This window comes from Anolis carolinensis, chromosome 4, assembly GCF_035594765.1.
Source record: "Anolis carolinensis isolate JA03-04 chromosome 4, rAnoCar3.1.pri, whole genome shotgun sequence".
NCBI lineage: Eukaryota > Metazoa > Chordata > Lepidosauria > Squamata > Dactyloidae > Anolis > Anolis carolinensis.
Window position 1 is genome coordinate 130,695,890 of NC_085844.1, and position 6,380 is coordinate 130,702,269.

The window sequence follows — 6,380 nt, forward strand, 5'->3', positions numbered from 1 at the left end:
TGGCCGCGCGCGGGAGGAGCCGGCCTCGGATGGATGCCCGTGGGAGCTCTCCAGCTGCTGGTCCCCGGGGAGAGCCGCGCGCCGGGGGGGGAGGGAGGGGGGGGAGGCAAAGGAGCAGCGCCCGATTCAGCACTGTGCTGAGCCTCCGATGGCCTAGGGGATAAAAGCCTTGTGACTTGAAGGTTGGGTTGCTGACCTGAAGGCTGCCAGGTTCGAATCCCACCCGGGGAGACCGCGGATGAGCTCCCTCTATCAGCTCTAGCGCCATGCGGGAAGATGAGAGAAGCCTCCCACAAGGATGGTAAAACATCAAAACATCCGGGCGTCCCCTGGGGAACGTCCTTGCAGGCGGCCAATTCTCTCACTCCAGAAGCAACTCTGGTTGCTCCTGACACACACACACACACACACAAACCACTATGCTGAGGTGTGCTTGAGCAGGGGGCCCTCCAGTCAGGGGGATTTCTCCATCTTCCTGCATGGATTTGGCTTATGTGGTGCCATTCTAAATTTGAAGGAGCAATTCCAGACATAACGAGAGAGCCCACAGTGAGTGGGCAGGCAGTGTAGTCCTATTTATTTATTTATTATTATTATTAGGAGCCCCAATGGCGCAGCGCGTTAAACCGCTGAGATTCTGAATTTGCTGATTGAAAAGCTGGCAGTTCGAATCTGGGGAGCAGGGCAAGCTCCCGCTGTTAGCCCCAGCTTCTGCCAACCTAAGGTAAAGGTAAAGGTTTACCCTGACGTTAAGTCCAATCATGACCGACTCTGGGGGTTGGTGCTCATCTCCATTTCTAAGCCGAAGAGCCGGCGTTGTCCGTAGACACATCCAAGGTCATGTGGCCGGCATGACTGCATGGAACGTCGTTACCTTCCAGCTGGAGCGGTAACTATTGATCTACTCACATTGGCAAGTTTTCGAACTGCTAGGTTGTAAGAAGCTGGAGCTAACAGCCCCCAGAGTTGGACACGACTAGACTTAATGTCAGGGGAAAACCTTTATCTTCTTCTTATTATTATGATTATTATTATTAGATACACAACAAGATGAGTATACAGCAAACAAGATCACTCTGCTGGCTGTTCTATTGGGTCACACAGCGGACACTTCCCAAGTGTCTAGAACTGTGTGATGTATCAGCCAATAATGCATGCAGATCTGATCAAGGTGGCCTTTTGCAGCTGACAGATGGTAATTTTGTCAGTGCCGATTGAGTTTAAGTAAAGGCCAAGGTCTTTAGGCACTGCATCCAGTGTGCCGATCACCACTGGGACCACCATTACTGGCTTGTGCCAGAATCTTTGCAGTTTGATCTTTAAATCCTCATATCGTGTCAGCTTTTCCAGTTGCTTCTCGTCAATCCTGCTGTTGCCTGGGACTGCAACATCAATTATCCATACTTTGTTTTTTAACACAATCGTGAGGTTAGGAGTAGGTTAAAGGTAAAGGTTGTCCCTAACATTAAGTCTCGTTGTGTCCAACTCTGGAGGTTGGTGCTCATCCCATCCCCAGTGGTTCTAAGCCAAAGAGCCGGCGTTGTACGTAGACTCCTCCAAGGTCATGTGGCCGGCATGACTACATGGACCGCTATTACCTTCCTGCCAAAACAGTACCTATCAATCTATTAACATTTGCATGTTTTCAAACTTCTAGGTTGGTAGAAGCTGGGGCTAACAGCAGGAGCTCACACTGCTCCCTGGATTCGAACCACCAACCTTTCAATGGCAAGTTCAGCAGCTCAGCGGTTTCCCAAGGTCAGAAGTATTGTGTTCCAAAACTATTTTAGTCTGAATTTGGAAGCCTGAGAGTTGTTTGACATGTTCATTTTCTGTAATCTTTTCAGGCTTCTGATCCCACTAGTACTTTGTCACAGGTATTATTATTATTTTCCATACATGTATCCTGCTTTCCTCAACCCCAAAGGAGACTCAAGGTGTCCTTACAAAGGCAACATTTCAATGCTGCATGTATACATACATCAAAGGATAAACAAAACATTAAAAACCAACCAATTAAAACATAGCATTAAAATAAGAATTAAAATCACATAATCCAAGTCATATTCCAAGGCCAGTCTGCATCATCATTAAATTAGTTTATTATTGCTCTTCTCCCATTATTGACCAAAAGCCTGTCCCTAAAGCCATATTTTAGATGTTTTCTGAGGTGTCTCCCACTGGTTCATCTAATCCAAGCACTGCCAAAGAAACCATGGAACAGGAGCAAAGAGAAGAAACTGTGTCATTGTTAGACCTTGGACTTTATATGAACAAGACTGTTTCTGATTACCAAGTGAAAGCTCAGTTAGTGCACTATCCACAGACTCCATTGCCAGGATATATATTTCTTGTGTATAAGAGACGCATCTCAGATTTCAACCCAAATGGTTCAGCAGATTTTCCTGGTTGGCCTACACATTGCATGTACAAGGTGCAATCTGTCAGCACAGTGTGGTGTTTGGAGGAGACGTTGGGAATAAAGGTGCTCATCAGAAGCTTAGTACATTGGTGGCTAAACCATTTGTGCGATGGAAAAATGTAATAGAAGTCTTCAATAGATACCAAAAAATAAAATACCATCGGAACAACTTCTGCTTGGCTGAAAACTTCTTGCTAATTCACAGTGGAAGATGTCTTGATGTAACCTGTCATCATGATAAAGGAAATGATAAGAAAGTAGAAGAAAACAGAAAGAAACTTCTGCCAATTGTGGAAATTATTGTCCTATGTGACTGACAAGAACTGGTTTTAAGAGGGAGTAATGATTCAGGACCCATTACCTGTGAAGAACCTTTGCATAATGATTTCAGGGCCTTCTTGAGACCTTGTGCCAGATCAGGGACATTCAAAGTTGGTTGAATGGGTGTAACTCAGAAGGATACTTTACAAGGGAATCTTCTTTGAATCCACTGACAATATAAAACTTGGAAAAATAACTGACACCCAAGAAAGCATTTCTGCAAGAGCTACAGTGAATTTAAGGAATACATGGCTATCATGTCTCCTCTCAGCCTCCTTTTCTCCAAGCTGACAGCCTATACATTTGCTGCATGACCATATTATTTTTGGTATATTTCTCATTAACTATATAATTAACATGAAGCAAATGTCTGAAAGGTAAGGGAATAAATTGAATGTTCTTATAGAAAGCTAGGGTCAATACTGTCTTTCTTTCTCTCACACAAAACGTACGGAAATTTCTTTCTTGTACTTTTGTCAAGGGGAGAGTCTATTCCATATTAGTCTTTGGGCCCTTTCACACTGCACAGCTACAGTGTTATGATTTCACTTTAATTGCTATGGCTGCATCCCATACAATCCTCAACATTATAGTTTGGTCAAAGGTATCAGAGAAACTCTCTGGCTGAAACAGCCACTCGCTTCCTTTATAACTACATTCCAGTTCCTGGAGCTGGTCCTACAGGAGCAAGGCAAACAAGCAAAGTAAACAGCTTTGCTTGGCTGTTTAGTGGGGGAGATTGAGCAGGAGGCCGAGAGCTTTGTCATTCCCTTCTTAAGACTGCTAAAAACAGAAGATAAGGGGGCTCATGCAGTCACCTGCAACAGCTGTGAAATGTTCATGTTCTTGCCCAAAGATGTGGACGGCTATATTTGCAGCAATTGCAAGTTAATGGCCCTCTTGATAGAGAAGACCCAGTGCCCTGAGGCCCATGTATCTGTTGCTGAAAAACCAACCCCTCCTCTCAAAAGATGAACTCAATACAAAATTTCAAAACCGAAATATGAATTCTATTTTTAAATTATATCAAGTTTCGCAATGCTGAAGCATCACCTTTCTGATGATCCTCAACAGACTTCATTCTAGAGCGAATTCTTTAACCTTTTACCAGACTAATATCTGAGGAGAAGTGAAGCCCACAAAAGCCTATCCCCAAATCCCCTGACAAAAAGGATTTCATTCCATGCTTCAGAACAATAGATCTCTGGTTTCTCTTAAAATATAATATGTATTATGCACATGGGTATAATGCTTTTTGACACCCATACATATGTGTTTTTGTGTTAAACATAGCAAAGGCCCCTTCCACACTGCCCTATATCACAGGATCTGATACCAGATAATCTCTTTATCCCAGATTATTTAACAGTAGAAACTCATATAATCTAGTTTAAAGCAGATAACCTGGGATCAGATCCTGGGATATAGGGGAGTGTAGATGGGGCCTTGGATGCACTTGAGTGGGGAAGTATATTTGTATATATGTAGTCTAATGCATATAAGAAAAACTTAAACGAAATATGTTGTTGAAGGCTTTCATGGCCGGGATCACAGGGTTGTGATAAACGAAATATCCTACTTGTGTGTGCACCTGAGGGGCTTTGCCGGATGCTTACCTACTGAGAAAGGAATCCATCAGGGAGACGCAACAATGTTGGCCAGAAAGGGTTGTTGCGTGTTTTTCGGGCTGTATGGCCATGTTCCAGAAGTATTCTCTCCTGACGTGGGTGAAACGTCAGGAGATAATACTTCTGGAACATGGCCATACAGCCCAAAAAACACACAACAATCCTGTGATTCCATCCATGAAAGCCTTCGACAACACATTGGCCAGAAAATCGAAATCCTGTGAACAGAAACGTCAATCTCCTGAGGGAATCAGGAGATGAGATGCTGCCAGACTCCAACAACAAATAGATAAAATCTGTATGTTTTTCATTGAATTAATCATATCTGCATAACAGCCCTGTTGTGTTCTGAGGTTCACCCTTTATACAAACAGAACTTGGTTAATAATCCCATCAGGAACTGTTTAATACTGATTCACCAAATGTTTGCCTGCCTTCCATCTTTCCGGGCTGATCTTTCCAAATGATTCTGGCTCCAAGCCTACTAATGACAACTTTTTTTGTTCTTTCCTGCCATGGAGAAGACTCCATATACGCCTGACGTCATGAGGATTCTCCAGCCAATGAGGACCTGGATTGAAGCTAGGCCAATTTATGGCCAAAAAAGGGAGAGTGCAGGAACTTTGAATGGCTGTCAAAGGGAATAAAATGTCTTTCACTGTACTGCTTGGTTATGTCCAGTACCTTTTGGGTAGATACTTTGTACAAGATGTCTTTTCAGGCTTGAAAGTAAATCAATTTATATTCCTGTTGCCTTCAACCTGGTTTGTGTGTCTTTGTTTTGTTGCAATTGTAGTGGGGCGTACTGGGCATCAATCCCCTGCCCGCTCCTTGGTGGGTAATTGAATTTCTGCTTCATATTCACACTCCACTGTATTAGGAAAAGGTTTTCTTGGATCCAGTAGAGTAGGAAAATCACACAAAATGTAACAGCAAAATTGTAAACCTATCATTCTCAGTCCATCAAAAATAACAGCTTGTTCCTATGTTTCTTTGGATCTATTTACTGCTGAGGCTAAAGGAATTTATTCTTCATTAAGATTGTAATCCTCTGCCATCTTTCCTGGGAGTAAGTCCCACTGAACTCAATAGGACTTACTTCTATGTAGGAGCATAAAATTGCACTGTTTATGAATGGCAGGACAGGAGCTTGGGGGTGGAGGGTTGGCACAGCTTTCCATTAAGAGGACCTTTCCTCTTAATTTTGGATTAATTTTAAATTTGGAGCCATAAAATTAAATCCACTTATGCATATGACCTAAAAGAAAATTAGTATAAAATGATGTACTAATGCTACATCACTCCTCAAAAATTAGCTAAATGTTGTAAAAATACATCGGATAAATGTTGGAAATGTGGTACCCAAACAGTCACATTCCTTCATATATAGTGGCCATGCGAATCAGCAAGAAAATATTGGAGAGAAATCCAAGAGAAGATCCAGAAAATGTTAGATATAAAAAATCAGAATGGAACCAGAATATTTTATTTTGGGAATGCATAACACAGAAAAAGAAAAAAAGAAAACCCAAATTTTTATTTAGTTATTTAGCAACAGCAGCCAGAATAGTATATGCTAGAAGTTGGAGAAAAAAAAGAAACACCCTCAACAGAACAATGGATAATAAAATAATAGAGATTATCAATATGGATAGACTAACCCAGTTATTAGCAACACATCGAGGAAAACCTAAAACCCAAATGTACTGACAGTCAATTAAAGATTACTTGAAACATGACAAGATGAAAATGTTAAGATAAAATGGAAAGAAAATTATAAAAAGAAACAGTTGTCTCACAAAAAGGCAGTGTGAGAAAGGAGATGCAATAGAGTAAGATATTTTAAATGACTAATAATACACTCACCATGAAGTAGATGGAAGTTATAGTATCCCCTTATTCCTAGTTTTATGGTTTTTTGTCTTTTTTTCTCTGTTCCCTTTTTATTTTGTGTCAATTCTTTTCCAATATTTTACCATTCATACCCTATATTTTCCCTTTTAATATAT

At 41.5% G+C, this 6,380-nt stretch overlaps 1 long non-coding RNA gene across 1 annotated transcript; it reads left to right on the forward strand.

Annotated features, from left to right (window-relative positions):
• Position 1: 1 nt before the first annotated feature.
• On the forward strand, positions 2 to 5,321 carry LOC134298261 (uncharacterized). The gene is made up of 2 exons (XR_010005236.1): positions 2 to 3,120; positions 4,896 to 5,321. It is a non-coding gene; the product is annotated as an uncharacterized LOC134298261 (long non-coding RNA).
• The last annotated feature ends 1,059 nt before the right edge of the window (positions 5,322 to 6,380 follow it).